The following is a 17,846-nucleotide window of genomic DNA, read 5'->3' on the forward strand; positions in this document are numbered from 1 at the left end:
GTTATAGCTAGGGATGACACTTGTAAGTAGTTTAAGCAGTCTGAACAGCAAAAGATAAATGTTGCATTCAATCTCAGCAATAGTACAGCTTCTTTTTACTTAAGAGTTTGCACTATAAAACTTGTTTCAAACTAAATTTAGCACAAATGGAACATTGTTATCTAATGGGAGCCACTTCCCAATTCTGGTACAGTTTAACATGCCCCTTGGGTAAGTGATTTTATACCAGCTTTGCAGATAGGGAAACTGGAGCATCTGCATTATGGGGGCCACATACTCTTTTGAATAGCTGGACATGAATATTTGTGTGAATTCTGAACATAAAGCTAACACCATTTACTTTGCTCACTCTTCTAACTGTCTCAATATTCCCACCCTTTGTATCCTTCCCCTTTTCTACCATATAATCTTCATCCACATTCTTCAACCTTTCATATTAAGAGACTATTGTGGATATTATAATATGAAATGACTTTACAAGCTTTTCCCTTCTGTTCTTACAGCTTCCGAGGGGGACATTACAGGTTACCTTTAAAACATCCGAACAGCAATTAAAATGAGAACATTCACAAGTTAAAGGTATAACCCATTCTAAGTACCCTCTATGTATTTTAGAGTTACACCACTTGAGGCAAGGGTTATTTTTGATCTATTCTACCCAGGTCTAGGCAAGATATTGTTAAACTTCTCTGTTAAAATAAAGCAATTGATTTGCAGCCCTGCAATATCCCAGCATACATCACTTTCAATCTCCCAACTCTCCCTCCCCCAACTCTTGCTCCATGGGCAAACTTTCCCACCTTCTGAAGTCTCCTACCCAGGTGGGTGGTACTGGCCACAAGCCAAGACTGTAGTCTGTGCCATGCAGGGAACATACTGGTTCTCAGCTCTGTCCTGATTTGAGTACAGTGGAGTAGGAAATTGGTGGTCAGCATGAGAAAAATACAATTAACTGCTTGTAACCCTTGTGAAGGGTGAATTGAATTTTCCACCATGTGGAACAGAAGCAAAGCATGGGTTGCACCATTCCCAAGTGGGCTCAGAGGAGCCTAGAGTGGCTCAACAGGGATTTTTGGAGTGGGCTCCTTTCCCCTAGTTCCCTGGGCCAGAACTGTTCCCCCATCCCATCCAGCATGATCTTGGCTGCCCCAATCCAACCCTAACCCAACAGTATTTCATTGAGACACATGAAAGATTTTGGTCCTTTGTTTTTGTTTTAATATTTTTTTTCACTCTTTTCTCTTGACTTTTCACCCTCCTGACTCCAACTCCATATAATTTTGCAAGTTTTCTCTCCTCTTACCTGTGGCTCCAGGTTGGGTTCTGCTGCTATGGAGGAAGGGAAGCTGCAGCCCCTACGCTGATTTCTCTGCCTCTGAACTACAGGTTATCCTCCCAACTTCTTTTGTGTCCCAAAGAAAGGATAGGGTCCTGGTTGCTGCTAGCTATGCCTTCTAGTGGTAAATCACAGTTATGCAGGTCTGAGATGGCATTAATCCTTGATCTGAGACTCTTCTAAAGTGGTTCTAACTTTAAGATGGACAAACATTCCAAGGATTTACTATGGTTTAAAGGTAACCTGTAATAGTATCCTAAACTGTCCTTATGCCACACAGTTTTATTTGCCAGTTTCCTCCTATCAAATGTGTTTTCTGCTCTCTGTTCACTCTGGGTCTTGTCTGCCTTTAAACCTACCTTTTCTGCTGCCATAAAGAAAAAAAAATCATGTTATAGTGGAGTAGCACATGGGACCTTCATCTGTAAACAGAAACTTGCATGTGTTCTGTGTTGGACCACCTCAGATTGTTCCTTAGCTATTCTTAACTGTTGTCCCTTGTTACTTCCAAAGATCTTTCACTTGTAGGAAAATCAACATGTTTCTTGTCCCAATAATTCCTGTGGTTGCAGTATCCAACTTTCTATTAGTTTAACTTCTTATTTTTGTGTATTTGTTGGTTACCCTTCTGCTACTAGCAATGGAAAAGTGCCAAACAGACTAGTTCAAATCAAATTTTCTTAAGATTGTTGCTCTCCATAACATTAATAGATTTTAAAGGTGAAAGTGACATGTCTATATATGCATTTAGTGTTAACTTGTGAATAAATTACTTGTAAGTAACCAGTTCTGAGCAAGCATCTACATGTGCAGGGAAACAGGACTCTTGGCTGCTGGAGGTGGCACAGGACTTCCTCCCAGGCCCAGGTGGGGACCTGCTGCTGCTGGGCAGTGGGTAGCTGCCAAAGGGCAGGTGGAACTAGGGTCAGGGGCAGCATGTAGCACAAAGGTGACCAACAGGGCCAAAATGGTATCCAGCATGTGGCGGTTGTCAACCATGGCCTGCACTGCCCAGGCCAGGATGGCGTTCTGTTCCTACATGACCTCTATTTGCTTATACTCACAGGCTAGGAGCTGGGCCCAGAACTCAGGGTCCTGTGCCTTCATGAAGGTGATACCTTCTACCTGCCACCTGTCTGAGTGCACCACATCCTCCACCTGCCAGGCCCAAGTGACTCCAACCCAGTCCTCCAATGCCATGACCAGGCAGTCCAGGAAGAGTGTTCTGTCTTCTGTCCTCCTCTGGCAGAGCCAGCACATCTGCAGGGTCCCGTCTGTGGACGGTGGCAAAACTGAGGCTCCATCTCAGCTGCCAAGGGCTGCATTTCGCACACATGCAACTGCAGGCCCTGTAGAGCCATGAGACAGGAACTGTTTGTGAGAGTTTGCAACATTTTAGATACAAGATGCTCTTTACCAGTGGCTGTGTGCTGCCCAGGATAAGTTTGGGGGTTAGGCATGCACAGGTGGCCAGGAACCATAGCAGAGCCCCCACCCCTGCTTGCTCCACAGGTCACTGGGTTTTGGCTGCAGGCAGGCTGCCTTCCGTGCCCCATTCCCAGGGCAGGACAGGCCAGGCTGCTGGCAGCACCTGCTGCCAAAGCTCCATACCCCACTCCCCCACACCCTCCTCCTGCATGCCAACTACTCTGCTGTGCTGCCACCCAGCTCATGGCACCCAGGCTCAGGGGTGTGGGACTCCCTGCCTGCACCCTCCCCCTCCCTGCAGGGGTCTTCTTCAGGGAACCCCACCATTCTGCCACTGCATTCCCAGCATGTCCTTCCTGCACGTGCACCAGATGGTGCATGAGGAGGTATTTGCATGGACTGAGGGATGCCTGACCCACTACACTGCTACTGCTGATAGCCATGGTCCCTGGCACACCTCTGCACCTTGTGCAGGATTGTAAGCTATGACAGTGTGAGGGGAAGTGGGGTAAGCCTGGGCTACCCTGCAACCTCCGCCATGGCCTGGAGGCGACCTGGATACCTGTGGCTGTGCTACATGTCCCTGTGCCCACCCCCGCCCTGCTGAGGAGGACATTGTTGCTAGCCTTGACACGTTCCTCAGCATGAGGCCCATGCCTACCTAGCTGTAGGGTCACAGGCTGCTCAGTGAAGTTTGGCACTTTCTCCTGCTTCCCTGTGTGTTGTTAGTGGGGGAACCTGATCCAGAGGAGTAGGGGCAGGCTGTGTGGGCATGGGGGTAGGGCAAGGGCAGGAAGGGCCCTCTCTCCAGAGCAGGGTTTACCACGTGGCTGGGGCTGGTGGCTCCATGAAGTCATGGCATGTAGTCCTGGGCGGTGTCATCAGATAGTGGGGAGCAGTGGATGCCTGACCAGGAGCCCCCCTGGGAGGAGCTGGTGTTGCTGGCAGTGTCAGGACTGGCCCCACCTTGTGGCAGGGTCTGGGGCTGCTGAACTAGTGCTGGCCCAGGCTCCCTGAGCTACTGGTGGGGACTGAAGTTGGGGAGTTCAGTGGGATAGATTTCTGAATGCCCAAAAGGGCCCTGCCCTGGTGATGTGCACCTGCGAACTCAGAGCAGGCTGTTGGGGGTGGGCTGAGGGCAGGTGGAGCTGGCCCTAACAGCCAGAAACTGCCTGCAACTGGGCCTGGGGCCTGTCAGGCCTGGCTGGAGACTGCAGCAGGCAGCAGCACCCTGCAGGTCTGGACAGTTTGAGCCTGTCAGGCACACAGCCATGCAGTGCCAGGCAGCAGCGCTGGGGTGCAAGCAGGCTAGGGCAGTTGGTCTGCAACCTGCCCAAGGGAACACAAGGGCCTGGAGTGGCCTCAGGCTCCCTGCTGGTGCCTGGCCCAAGGGCTAAAAATTCCTGCAGGCTTTTAAAGGCTCAAGTCAGGGATTGCCATAGAGGCAGCCCAGCCCTGGGGCAGGAGAGGCTCCCAGTCTGGAGCCCTGGGGCTGGCCTCAGCCTCAGGCCGGCCCCCTAGTGGCAGGGCTGACCTGAGAGCAAACTTGCTCTGGGGTCATGTCTATATGTGTGTAACTGTGCAGTAACTAATTGTGTGTAAGCTTGGTACCTGCATTTTCAGGTATCAAGTTTAATCACAATTAGGGGTTTTAAACTGTGAAGTAAGCATGTACATGTGCACATGCTTACCATGCAGTAAACTGCTATTGTGCAGTTAAAAATCTTGTGTAGACACACCCAAAGTATTGTTAGATCCTATAGTATCATTAGACTTTCTGATTAGTCCTATAATGTATACAATTATTCTCAAATAGAATATATTCAGCAATATGTTGTTTGTCTAAACAGTGGTTGGCAACTTCTTTTATCTGTTCCAGTTAGAAGCACCTTCTGGCTCCACAGCAGAGGCAGAGTGAGCTGCTTCACCACCCAGGGAGGGAGAAGGTAGGGGTGGGAGGGGTATGTTTACTATGGTAGAGTTGGGGAGGTTAGGGGAAGGGAAAGGAAAGAAATGAAATGAAGAGAAATTCTTACCTGCTCCAGCTCTCCCCACACTGAAGGCAGATAATTCTTCCATTGCTGCTGCCACTGTAGAGCTTGGATGGGAGCAGCATCATGATATGGATTCCCTGGAAGCCACCCCTGGCACCCTGTTCACTCCCCACCAGTATGCTATTGGGCATAGGGATTCATCTGCTGTGGCAAACACTTGGTGGGAGAGGGGCAGTACCATTCTGTTTACCTCATTAAACCCCAGTTACACTACTGAACTTGGGGCTTCACCTTCCCAGCTCCTATGTCCAGGCAGCACTTATTGCTGCTCCTACTGCAGCAAAAATTTCTTGGGGCATTCAGGTACTCACCTCATAGTCAGCATTTGGAAGTGTTGATCTGTGTGCCTGCCTTAGTGATGCTACCAGCTGTGGTCAGATCTATTGGTACTATGAGTTGGATCTGGCCTGTAGGTTGCTGACTCCTGGCCCAAAACATACCTTTCAGAAAGACATCTAGTCTTGAGCTGAAGTTAAGTAATGTGCATCTCATGTATCATTTGATATTTCTACATGGTCTTTCATGAGTGTATGCATCACTAAAAGGAGTAAAACAAGGTAAAATGCACAGGACTGGCCATTTGTGTGTGCGTACATGTGCGTGCTATTTTCACAGAGACAGTAAGATACTTCATGGAGTGTATAGCTCTGAAATCACTATACTTCCTTTGCCTTGTGTCTTAGAGCATCATTTGTATTAAATAATACTTTCTGAGAAATTAATTGCTTTTTGTGTTTAATTATTTCCTTCTGTTTTGCAGATAAGTCCCTCCATTTCTGTTTGAAAAATATTTTGAACCATAAGGCAACACATGGTCTCTTTCAAAACTGTAACTCCTTTTCATTTCTTCTTCCAACTCAAATGATTAATTCTGAATCAGAATAATAAATATGAATACACCCCTTTAAAGTGCCCGGGGGGTGAGGGAGAGGGCATCTACATGATCAAAGCTCATAGTCAAGATTTCTGGGTTAATAGTCTCAGATTCCTTCCTACTTGTGTTCTTTGGAAACTTTCTGCCTCTACTTTTTCACATAATAATAAATAAATAAAACTCAATTCACACAGGTATTGTCAGACTAAATGAGTATTAGTAAAAGGCTTCATTTGAAAGATGCATCAGGTAAAACAAAATTAGAAGAAACTGAAGAGGTCTCATACAAATTTTTCTGAGCAGGCACAAGTTCTATCCTGTAGCAATTTCCTTGACAGATATTAGAATTGTGTGTTGCCCTTTACAATAAAAATGGTGGGGGAGAAGGGGATACCTCTTCAGGATGCCTTCCTTTACTTTGATGGTGGGCCAGTCATTTGCTTCATAGATTGTAAGGCTGGAAGGGACCTTGGAATTATTGGGTCCAGCCCCCTGCACCAGGCAGGAAAGATAGGTGTGGTCAGGTGCCCCAGCAAGATGACTATCCAGTCTCTTAAGATTTCCAGGGTAGGCGATTACACCACCCCTGGAGGGACCTTATTCCATAGTCTGGACACCCTGATTATGAAGAAGGTTTTCCTAATGTTGTGTCTGAAACTGTCTTCCAGGAGTTTGTGGCCATTACTCCTGGTTCTCCCCAAGGGCACCTTGGTGAACAGTTGTTCACCGAGCCCCTGATGCACTTCCCTGACATAGTGGTAAACTGCTACCAAGTCCCCTCTCAGTCTTTTCTTTTTCAGGTTGAAGAATCCCAGGTCTCTCAGTCTTTCCTCGTATGGCTTGCTGTGCAAGCCTTCACCAGACTAAAAATAATTGAAAATATAGGAACAAATTAAGTAAATGGAAAACAAAAGAAAACAATGTTACAAAAAACCTCAAAAATGCTATACTGAGCCTGATACCAGAATGCCCCCCCAGGAATTTTTGCTGCAGTAGGAGCAGCAGTAAGTGCTGCCTGAACATAGGAGCTGGGAAGGTGTAGCCCCAAGTCCAGTAGTGTAACCCAGCCAAATGCTATGCTGTTCTTTTATTGAAACCAAGACTGCAAGATATAACTTGATTTGGGCTGGATAACAAAAAATAAGTTTCATAAAAGCGGTCTTTTCAATTAAGGGGCTGGGTTCTTCTCAAGATCAAGGGCATCAAAAGGACTGCCTGCAGAGTCAGAGTGGTTCACATTTAAACTGACAACATTAAAAGTCCTAACAAAGACTTTGGACTTTTGCTGCATTTTAAATCCTGTAGTATTGCCTGATTTATTTGACAATATTTAGGGGCAGAAAATATGGCAGGATGAAATCTTAATTGTTCCTCTTTCCTGTAGCTCCTACATTCATCATTTTTCACAGAGATAAAAGTACTCCAGTAAAACACAACTAGTCCTTCTCTAAAGAAGCAAGTTCTTCAAGTGCCCTGTACCATGTTCATTCACAACCATGCAAAGTAAGTATGGGCATGTTACTAAATCAGAACTGTCAAAATGTAACACTCTTTGCATCCATAGAGGGCTAAAAAGGTCTAAGGAAAACCAGGGCCATGGCATTAATTTAATCCTGGCCTGCCCATAGATATCATATCTGTTTTAGTTTATCTAAATGACCATTAGACATTTTAGTCAGTCATATAATAGATGGTAATAGTTGTTCTCGTATAAAGCATTTTTATTTTAATAAAACCAGTAAGTTCCCCAGCTTTCACTATGTATCAGTATAGTTAGAAGGTTCTAAACCAGTGGTTTTCAACCCATAGTCTGTGGACCCCGGGGGGTCTGCAAAAGATGATTATGTAAAAGATATGTGAATACTCCTGCTTACAACTCAAAGCAGTCCACACCTCCATTTTTAGCGGACCACAAATAAAAAAAGATTAAAAGCCACGGGTCTAAACAGAGTTTTAGAAATTGGATGCCATGAGTGCCTTAAGTCCAGTGCTGCTGGGTTTTTGGTTGTAGCCATGTTGGTCTAAGGACACAGGCAGACAAGGTTCTTTGGGTAAATCTGATATCTTTTATTAGACCAACTAGTTTATTAGATCAATTAGTTGGTCTAATAAAAAGATATCAGATTTACCCAAAGAACCTTGTCTAGTCTAAACAGACAAATTTGTGAAAATCTCAGGTCTCCCCAGTTTAGTACTGAGAATTAAGAACAAAGAAACGGCAGCTCTGGTTTTAGGCACCAGGTTTGAAAGTTTTAGATAGACTGTTCAAAACTGCTTTATGTTACATATAGTAACACCTCTTTTAAGAGGTATTGAGAACACCAAAAAATCTGGATGATTGCTTAAGACAACCTTATTATCAAAAGATTGTTCTGTAATTATTATAATGTTAATTACTTGTCCCCTTCTTGATTATCTTTCTCTTTAAAATTCCAGACCTCATCTCCTCCTTATATGACAAGTCAGCTCCAGCATAATTTAAACAGAACTTTGATCTTGCCTAATTTTCTAGGAAGAATCTATTTCTCATTCCATGTAATTTAAGTAAAGGATACAGGGTTTTTATTCCCATGAAGAACCTTATTTTGGAAGCATATCATAACCCATCAACCATTTACATTTTATTTGTTTCCCTGTCTGTTGCCTCTGTCTTGATCCTACCAACTTCTCTTTCATATTCTTGTTGGGCCAATGTACACAGGAAAATTCTACTACAACATGTTTGTCCTTCATAGGCATTAACAGTTTTTCGTTAAAGGGTACATACAGGCATTTGCTGCACCTAGTCTATGTTCATGTGGCCTACATCAAGCCTCATGAATGTAGACAAAAAGCAGCATATACAGCTGTTCACTGTTCAAGGAACAGGGCGGGAAAACCAGAGTAAGTAACTGGTTGTGGGGGTGGGGCAGGAGGGAGTGGCTGGATCGGTAGGTGCTAGCAGGTCTATGAGGGGTCATTGACAGGTCCATGGGAGGTGGGGAGAGGTAGTTCACTGGGGCTGTGGGGATTGGGGAGCCCAGTCAGGGCTCAGGGGGTGGGAAGAGTACGGCAACAGGGCTGAGGTGAGCAGCTAGACTTCCAGCCCTGGGCTGTACTTGGAACATGTACAGGCATTCAGTAGATCAGGCTAACCCATTCCCAATCCAAGTTAGTTCTCCTCCTCTGGTGAACTAACTTATATCTGGACCACTATTTTTTGCCTGCTTTAACCCCGCTAAATGCCTAAACAGATGGGCATTTAGATTGACCTAACTATAGTTAGGTTGATATAAATATAATGCTTATACATGCTTTAAGGGTCACACTTGCTTTCATAGAACAGTGTTACAAACTGGGTGTGCTTCTGTGGTGTTGAAATTTTGTCTCATCTCCACTGTTTTGCCACTTGTCAACAAGCAAGAAACTAAGATTTGCCCATAGAACAACTTTCATTCCAGCAAACCTAAGTTCCACCTGCTCTCAGACTAGACCTTGGAGCTCCAGCAGAGGTAGTATGCCAGCTGATCGGAAATTACCCCCTTGGTTTGTGAAATATTAAAAGGTCCTTACCCATGCAGCAGTAAAAAACCTGCAGTTACCAATAGCTCTGAAAAAATCACCTTTACCACAAACAATCAATAAGGCAAATAAAGATAAGGAAAATAAATCATACAAACAGATTTAACTGTAGGCTGGAAAAGCAGAATGCAGGAAAATAATCATAAATATGGAAGAAAGATCCCATGCTGCTTTTCTTACTAAAATACAGCACCTCTTTCTGATCAGTCACACTCAATTTTGTCAGTATTTCCTGCAAACTGTTCTCTGCTTGCCTTACCAGTTTTTCCAGCTTCCACTGGCAGGTGAGCCAAAGGCCAGGGATCACTAAATAGTGCACCTTTTCTGAAGAAATTGCTTATGTATTTTATTTTTCTGGTTGAATCCCCAAGGAGTATGCATGCATTATGAAGATGACTTACTCCCCCTCAGATATGTATGTCAGTCATACCATGTCTGTGATATCCCTGATTTATGACTATATTTAAGAAAATATATAAATATTTACATCCTCTCAGACAGATGAACTGATAATCGAATTTCCTTACTTTTTAATAGTTAATGAGAGATATAGACTCTCTCTCCTAGTGTGAAATCTTCTTTTGAAATATATTAAAATTTCTGCTTGTGTAGACTGAGGTGTTTTCCTCTGAAATGTTAACAATGACTGTTTGCGATTGGTGACTCTATCCAAATACACATTGGGAGTCATGCCACCTTTCTGGCTGATTGACATGCATAACAACCCAAGGGCAAGCCAGGGTTTCTCTGGGATGTAAGTAGTCATTATCTGGGGTAGGGACTAGCATTAGCATTCAACTACTTGCCTAATTCAAGTTGCATTATAAAAATACAAAAACAAAACAAAAACCCCCCAAACATACCAAATACCATGGTTCAGACAAACAAAAAATGATAAAAAAGTGAACATAACTTACTGCCAGCTGTAAACAGAGACCAAGCACTATGTTAGTAAATACAAGGCAGGAAAATATCTATGCATGACACACTTGTTTTGGCATGAAACTGTGATACACAGATTAATTTAAGAGCCAAGTGCATCATTTCAGTTAGTGAGCAAATTGAGTTTGTTCAGTCAATAAGAACTTCTGCTACCATTCGTTTACTAGTACACAGTTAGCCCAGTTCATACCTCTCACACCAATAAAAATATGAACAACTGCTGAAATCAGGACAATTGCACTCAGATCCCCAATAGGCCCCTGGATTTTTAGTGTGACCTAGCCTGTTGACCTCTATATCATATACCCAGTACACCAGAAACAACACATTTAGGCTAAGAACAGTAAAAAAACATGAGGCTGAATCAATTCAGTCTTTGTAGGTTAGTCTAAGCTGCACTGATTAAACTGACAGACAATTGGACAGATATTCACTTTTGATTCAGGAAAAACAGCCAAATGCCTGCAGTGGCTCAGGCCTGAAACCAGGGGCCACTAGAGTACGGCTCTCTGGCATGTAGTTAGCATGGGCTGTGTGTTTGCTTCCTCTTCCTGATGTCTCTAGGATTTGCAGTCTAGACTTTGTCAACAGATAAAGTGACCCCTGCCAGATTATTGTATCAAAAAAGATTAAGTGACACAACCATATGTAACTGGTGATGCGGTGGCGGAGTGTGTCCACAGTCTGACCCACCATGCGAGCAGCGCGTGATCACAATGTTAAGTAGGGCGTGATCACCTGTGGTCTAGCCAACCAAAGACCACCTAATGGACATGGCTGGCCAGCATGTCCATGTGTTCCAGAACTTACCATCAGAGGAGCTTTCTGATTGGCTAAAGATTTTATATAGGGGACCGCATGCCTTGGTGCGGGGTCCCCAGGCTCCGACTCTCGAGACAGACTGATCACCTGTCTTGGGGCCTGGTCAGACCCCTAGGTCACCAGCAGAAGCTGCTCTGGTTGCTCCGAGTGCCATAGCTTACTGCCTCGCAAATCCGGAACGTCCTGTACCTTGTCCCAGCCAGACATTGTACTTGTATCGTACTTAGACTGCGGTCTTCACTCGTCACCCGTCGCTTGTCCGTCATCTGTATTCCCTTGCTGTTGTATATAGTTTATCATCTGTATCGTTCTCCAAGTCATATCACCCACCAAGTTATTCCCATCTACCGTTCGACTGTTGTGTAAGTAAACAGCAAGATTTCACCCCTTCATTGCCTCCGGTGTTTATCTCCCTCTCGCACCTGGCATCCCCGAGTGTGTCTGGGTTGGTGTCACCACCCCGTGCCCCACTCAGGACGCGACTGCAGCCGTTTTCCCACATACCTTACAGAGAACGCGCCCACAGACTTATAACAAAAGACCTCTGCAGGGCGGCTCATCACTTCCTCTTCCTGTTTCCAGGTGCCTCTTGGATTTGTAGTCCACACTCACAGCTAGCAGTAAGTTTTTTAGCAGGGAAGGACAGCTCTGTACTTGGGGGAAGGGAAGTTTAACCCCCATCCCTGGCCTCATACCCGAACTGGGTTTGCCTAAGGAGCGGCAGTCCCTGCCTTTCCCCCCAGAACTTTTCTGCTGGAGTGGACAGCTTAGCCGAGGGCTAGAAAACATGATGGGGGAATGTGATTCAGTTTGAACCAGGAAGGAGTCTGGGACAGAAGTTCCATAAACCGGTTTGACGCAAATCAGTTAATTCTGATACTACATTTAACCATGTGTATCTTAAACCAGTTTCAAAATGGCTGAAACTGCTTTATATGCACTGAACTTCTGTTCTGTTACGGGTTTAAAATCAGTTTCTGATCACTTAAACCACTTTATGTGTAACTGTTGTCCCTAGTCCCCAAGTCCAATTAGGCACTTCAAATTAAAGAAAATGTTTATGCATGCTAGTTGCCTTCCATTGTTATTTCTATGCCTTTCCTGTGAAGTGTCAGCAAAGACTTGTCTAAATGTTTATAACAAAAACGTGTGTGAAGTCATAGGGGTGTAGGTTGTAGCCGTGTTGGTCTAAGGACATAGGCAGATAAGGTTCCTTGGGTGAATCTGATATCTTTTATTAGACCAACCCAAATAGTTGGAGAATAGTTATTAAGCAAGCTTTTGGGTTCAAAAACCCTTCGTCAGGCTAAGGAAGTTTCAGCAGTTGGTGTGTGCTCTTCCTGGATGGAATGAAAAGTAAAGAAGCCAGGGGCTGGGCTGGGCTGGGGACTCAGTTGCCAGGCAGATTATAATGTATCAAAAATCCAATGTTTATATTTAGTCCATGATTTTTAGTATCCAGGAGGTTGAGGAAATGGTGTTCACAGGCTTGTCTCTGGGACATGTTGTGTAAGTTTCCTTTGAGAATCAGGACTGAGAGGTTGGAGAGAGAGTGGTTTTCTTGTGAGAAATGTGCCCCCACCGGTAATTGGGTATTTCTGTCTTTGATAGACTTCTGGTGTGCGTTCATTCTGGTGCGCAGTTGTTGTTTGGTCTCTCCTACATATTTTCCATCAGGGCATTGGATGAGGTATACTACATTTCTGAAGGTGCAGCTGTAAGATCCTGGGATGCTGATGGCTCTGTTGTGGGGTGTAGTAATAGTGGGGGTGGTGGAGATGTGTTGGCAGGTTTTGCATTTCTTGTCATGGCATGGTCTGGATCCTTTTGGTGTGTTCTGGGCTTCTTTACTTTTCATTCCATCCAGGAAGAGCACACATCAACTGCTGAAACTTCCTTAGCCTGACGAAGGGTTTTTGAACCCGAAAGCTTGCTTAAAAATTATTTTCCAACTATTTGGGTTGGTCTAATAAAAGATATCAGATTCACCCAAGGAACCTTGTCTGCCTATGTCCTTAGACCAACACGGCTACAACCTAAACCCCTGCAACATAGAAGATATTAAATTCAGCCATCTGAAATGGAAACTGTAGAACGTGAAAAAGAAAGAAGCCAAACTCAACAGCGACATATATTTTCTAAGCCTTTGCAAGAAACACAACTTAATTCCCCGAGAACTAAACATCTACAATCCCCTGACTACTACACACAACTCCAAATATGCTGCACAGCTATGCAGTAGAACTTCAGAGAAAATTAGAAATCATCTACTTCACCTACTCTACTCCAAAAGAGACCAACTCAGGAAGGAAATCACCATATACTACAACAACTTAAAAAAGACAGAAATCCTTGCATTTTCCCTGACAATATACAATGGATACAAAGAGACTACAAAAGCCTTTCTACAGAATTCATCTGACATAAAAAGAAGAAATGGAACAAATTACTCCAAGAACAAGCTCCCCAGCCACAAAACAACCATCAGAGGAACAACACCAGCACCTTATGACCTTCCAACCTCAGACTTGATGAAACTGCAAGCAGCAACCAACCCACAAATATTATGAATCTCTCCACACACACACTAACCAAAACTGAAAAATCTGTCCTTTCTAAAGGCCTAAATTTCTGTCCAGAAAAATATCTTAATAAAATACTTCAATGTGGAGAACTAGAAGAATTCTTCTGATGCCTGTGCCTCAAAGAATATTTCCACGACCAAACTGAACCCACTCCCAACAACAACTCATCCTCTGACAACATTCAGGAAAAGATCAATGCCAAAAAGCCCACCAAAAATCAGATTGGACACGTCACAGGGGACAAAACCCTAACCTTGACCGCTACATTGACTGCTTCAGGGGAAGAATGAACAATGAAATAATCAGCAACACACGCCACGATAACCACCTCTGTCTACCAGAGAAAAAGGCCATAGAATCTCTAAGATCTAACCACCAAATAGTAATAAAACCAGCAGATAAAAGGAGTAGCCATAGTCATCCTAAACCATGAGGATTACATAAAGGAAGCCAAGAGACAGCTCTCTGACACCATCTACTACAAAGAACTACAAGAAGATCCTACTCCCCTTTTCACCAAAAAACTCAACAGTACCATCAAATCATTTCCATCAAGATTACAAGAAAAACTAAAGACCTTGATCCCCCTGCTACCTAACCCGGGGAATTTTACATGCTCCCTAAAATCCACAAACAAGGGAACCCTGGCAGACCTATCATATCCAACCATGGGACCCTAACTGAGGAAATATCAGGTTTCGTTGAATCAATCCTAAAACTGCTCATCACCCACAGAGCAAGTTTTGTACAAGACACTGCAGGCTTTCTACGGAAACTTAAAAACATAGACCACCTTCCCAGCAACACACTCCTAGCCACCATGGACATTACCAGCCTATATACCAACATCCCACACCAGGATGGCATCCATGCCTGCCTTACGTATCTACAGGAACAAGATTACAACTCAGAATACAGACCCCAAAGATATTACTGAGCTTATACACTTCATCCTCACACACAACAATTTCACTTTTAATAATCAACACTTCCTCCGGATGATGGGAACAGCTATGGGCACTAAAATGGCCCCACAGTATACCAACCTTTTTATGAGCCACCTGGAAGAAGACTTCCTCAAGAACTGCACCATCAAACCCTTGCTATACTTAAGATACATCGATGACATCTTCATCATTTGGACAGAAAACCTACAATCTCTGATTGAGTTCTATCAGAAATTCAACAATCACCTTCCCTCCATCCAAATTCCTCTAGAATACTCCAGCACCAGCATCTCCTTTTTAGACACGATGATCAGTATCCAGAATGATAAAATACAGACCATGTTATACAAGAAACCCACAGACCAACATACATATCTGCACAGAACCAGCAATCACCCGAAACACACCGAAAAAGCTGTGATATACAGTCAAGCCCTCAGATACCACCGCATTTGTACTGAAGAGAACACCCGGGATTGCCACCTCACCAATCTTAAAAAGGCTTTCACCCAACAAGGACACTCCTCCAGAGAGACAGATCGCATGTTTGAAAGAGCCACCCGGATACCACGTGAAGAACTGCTGCAGTACAGAAACCCGCCCCCCCCACAAATCGCACACTGCTGGTTATGACGTATCACCCCTCTCTTGAACCTGTACGAAAAATCCTCAAACAATTGCAACCCATACTAGAAAGAGACCCTATTCTTAAGAAGATCTTCCCAGAACCACCCATCCTAGCCTTCAAACAAGCACCGAACCTTGCTAACCTCATCACCAGAAGCAAACTTCAAGCCCAGAACACACCAAAAGGATCCAGACCGTGCCATGACAAGAAATGCAAAACCTGCCAACACATTTCCACCACCCCCACTATTACTACACCCCACAACAGAGCCATCAGCATCCCAGGATCTTACAGCTGCACCTCCAGGAATGTTATATACCTCATCCAATGCACCAAATGCTCTGATGGAAAATATGTAGGAGAGACCGAACAACAACTGCGCACCAGAATGAATGCACACTGGAAATCCAGCAAAGACAGAAATACCCAATTACCAGTGGGGGCACATTTCTCACAAGAAAACCACACTCTCTCCAATCTCTCAGTCCTGATCCTCAAAGGAAACTTGCACAACACGTCCCAGAGACGAGCCTATGAACACTTCAAGCTCCTGGATACTAAAAATCATGGACTAAATTTTTGACACATTATAATCTGCCTGGCAACTGACTCCCCAGCCCAGCCCCTGGCTTCTTTACTTTTCATTCCATCCAGGAAGAGCACACACCAACTGCTGAAACTTCCTTAGCCTGACGAAGGGTTTTTGAACCCAAAAGCTTGCTTAATAACTATTCTCCAACTATTTGGGTTGGTCTAATAAAAGGTATCAGATTCACCCAAGGAACCTTGTCTGCCTGTGAAGTCATAGGCATTGCCGCATAGTTCTGTGTTCTAATGCCTAGGTGAAAATGGACCGAGATGCTGAAAAAATATGTATTGTACATGATAATTACAGCAACAATCCTGAATGAAGTAGGAAGATTCAGATATTAATATGCAGATATGAATTTGATTCTTTAAGTCTCTTTGGGTTTCAAACACAAACACACAAACACCATCCTTGTGACTAAGCTCTCTAAGGGCCCTGATCCATAAAGCTCTGAATATTCTTCTTACCCAGGTGCTAGATTCTAGCTCCACTTAGTGAATTCTAGCTCCACTCAGCCCGATAAAGTAATTGATACCTTTAATTACTGCTGAAGAAATCTACATGGATATTTCAGAATTATAATGGTTGATTTTGAAATAGTATGCCAATAAAAAGTCCACTCCGGTATACTGAAACGGAAAAGTCAATTTTTATTAAGTTAAGTTATATCAGGGTAAGATTGAAGTAAGAGAAGTACCATTCCCAATTTTCCATTGTGATAAGTAAAACGTGAGCGACAAGTTGATTTCATTATTGTGATTCCTATTTCAAAGCAGACAAGTCCTTCATTATGCATTGCCAGGTCTTCATGAGCATGAGGGAATATAAGGGATAAATGCTCCATCTTCTTTGAATTTGGACTGTGCTGGCTAAATAAGTGGTAACACACTGGCTAATACAAGAGATAAGAGTTACAATCAAACCTTAAGGGAAAAAAATAATCCAAATAATTTTATATCTATTGTAAAATTGACAGAATAGTGTTATGCAGTCAGAATACACAAAAATATTTCCCAAATCCTCAATTTCTTAACTCCCTCACATGATTAAACTTAATTTTTTTGTTTCATATTTGGAAATCAATACAACACTTACAGTCATGAATAAAATAAAGACTTTACTGATAAAAAAACCCTATTGAACTACACTCATCCAACCTGAATGTGTATTTAGTTTCCCTTATCAATTTCTTTGAGAGGTCAGGAAAAAAAAAAAAAGAGAGAGATATTACCAATCTTTTTTGCTTGTAAAGTAACTTAATGCATTTGACCCAAAGAAGCTAGAACAACTTGTTATCCCCATTTTAAAGAAAGGAAAAAAGAGGCAGGGAGAAGTAAAGTAATTTATTTTAGACAACAGTTTACCTTCCCAAAGGGTAAAGAGTTGAAGAGAGAGCTTAGCTGCACAACTGTTCAGCACACAGAGGTCATTCAGTCTCCTGGAAACAGATTATACTAGACATGCCCAGGCATTTCAGCGCATTTAAATTTTAAGCTGTGTGGGCAAAGGTTGTTTTTCTCCACTACAGCACTGCATACACTATCACACTAAAGCAAACATGCAGAACAGCCTAAGCAGCATGTAGTGATTTTACTTGGCATCCATGAAATTGCCTAACATGTGGTCAACTAATCCTACAAGAACTGTATTTTAGGGCCAGATTATTTTACTTACTAGGTGCATAAATGAATGCAAGCACCTAATTGTGAACCTACTGCACCCTTTTCAAGTCCTTGAAAAATTGTTAATACAAGAGTGGGTGGGTCCTCCTCTTCCTAGCTGTTTTTTCCCTAGAAAGATAAGTGAGATGTCAGAGTGTTACTAAAGTAAAATGTATTAATGGATTTTCAGGGACTTGAACAGCATAGAATAGAACTGCACGGAAACACCCAAGTCTGCTTACATGCTGTAAGCAGTTTGCCACACTTGAGGGCTTCTTCAGGTGGACTTCACTGTCTAAGGAGCTCCCCCACCAGTTCATACCAATAAAAACACACTTTAAATAAGCAAGCAAACAAATCCCTGTTGTCCTGTCCCTGGGAGGAGACCCATGTAGCTCTAGTCCCTCCACAGCTAGGGA

General features: G+C 43.5%; 1 long non-coding RNA gene across 1 annotated transcript; it reads right to left on the minus strand.

Moving 5' to 3' along the window:
• Positions 1 to 16,396: 16,396 nt before the first annotated feature.
• LOC132250264 (uncharacterized) lies at positions 16,397 to 17,183 on the minus strand. The gene is made up of 2 exons (XR_009461923.1): positions 17,131 to 17,183; positions 16,397 to 16,658 (listed from the first exon to the last, which is right to left on the minus strand). It is a non-coding gene; the product is annotated as an uncharacterized LOC132250264 (long non-coding RNA).
• Positions 17,184 to 17,846: the final 663 nt, after the last annotated feature.

This window comes from Alligator mississippiensis, chromosome 1, assembly GCF_030867095.1.
Source record: "Alligator mississippiensis isolate rAllMis1 chromosome 1, rAllMis1, whole genome shotgun sequence".
NCBI lineage: Eukaryota > Metazoa > Chordata > Crocodylia > Alligatoridae > Alligator > Alligator mississippiensis.